The sequence below is a fragment of the Triticum dicoccoides genome, unplaced genomic scaffold (assembly GCF_002162155.2).
Source record: "Triticum dicoccoides isolate Atlit2015 ecotype Zavitan unplaced genomic scaffold, WEW_v2.0 scaffold58870, whole genome shotgun sequence".
NCBI classification, from domain to species: domain Eukaryota; kingdom Viridiplantae; phylum Streptophyta; class Magnoliopsida; order Poales; family Poaceae; genus Triticum; species Triticum dicoccoides.
The window spans coordinates 1-864 of NW_021284250.1; the positions used below are offsets into that span (position 1 = coordinate 1).

Below are 864 nucleotides of genomic sequence, written 5' to 3' on the forward strand. Positions count from 1 at the left end.
AACATGTTACCCCGGTCTTCGTCCCTTATCCTTGCCCCTCCCAGCTCCACTACAAAGACGATTGTACATTGCTTTGGCCGCTCCCTCTCAACTACGGAGACGAGTTTAACGCGGTTTCCACCCCTCCCTCTCAACCGCACCAGTGCACGCTTGCCGCGCCACAACGCCGACGCTGGACCCGTGAATCGTGAGCACCCAGCTATGACTTACCGCACTCGTGCAAAATAATAAAACACGGTAAATATATTACTTACACGTGCGTTTTGTTTTGCAAGCGGCGCGAAAAAAATTAAAAAGAGAATGCAACACGAGGACTTCCCAGGAGGTCACCCATCCTAGTACTACTCTCGCCCAAGCACGCTTAACTTCGGAGTTCTGATGGGATCCAGTGCTTTAGTGCTGGTATGATCGCATCCGACATGTTACCCCGGTCTTCGTTCCTTATCCTTGCCCCTCCCAGCTCCACTACAAAGACGATTGTACATTGCTTTGGCCGCTCCCTCTCAACTACGAAGACGAGTTTAACGCGGTTTCCACCCCTCCCTCTCAACCGCACCAGTGCACGCTTGCCGCGCCACAACGCCGACGCTGGACCCGTGAATCGTGAGCACCCAGCTATGACTTACCGCACTCGTGCAAAATAATAAAACACGGTAAATATATTACTTACACGTGCGTTTTGTTTTGCAAGCGGCGCGAAAAAAATTAAAAAGGGAATGCAACACGAGGACTTCCCAGGAGGTCACCCATCCTAGTACTACTCTCGCCCAAGCACGCTTAACTTCGGAGTTCTGATGGGATCCGGTGCTTTAGTGCTGGTATGATCGCATCCGACATGTTACCCCGGTCTTCGTCCCTTATCCT

General features: G+C 51.6%; 2 non-coding genes across 2 annotated transcripts; both read right to left on the reverse strand.

Annotated features, from left to right (window-relative positions):
• Window positions 1-297: 297 nt before the first annotated feature.
• Window positions 298-416, reverse strand: LOC119347111. The gene has a single exon (XR_005168139.1). It is a non-coding gene; the product is annotated as a 5S ribosomal RNA (ribosomal RNA).
• Window positions 417-713: 297 nt separating this feature from the next.
• Window positions 714-832, reverse strand: LOC119347110. The gene has a single exon (XR_005168138.1). It is a non-coding gene; the product is annotated as a 5S ribosomal RNA (ribosomal RNA).
• Between the last annotated feature and the right edge of the window lie 32 nt (window positions 833-864).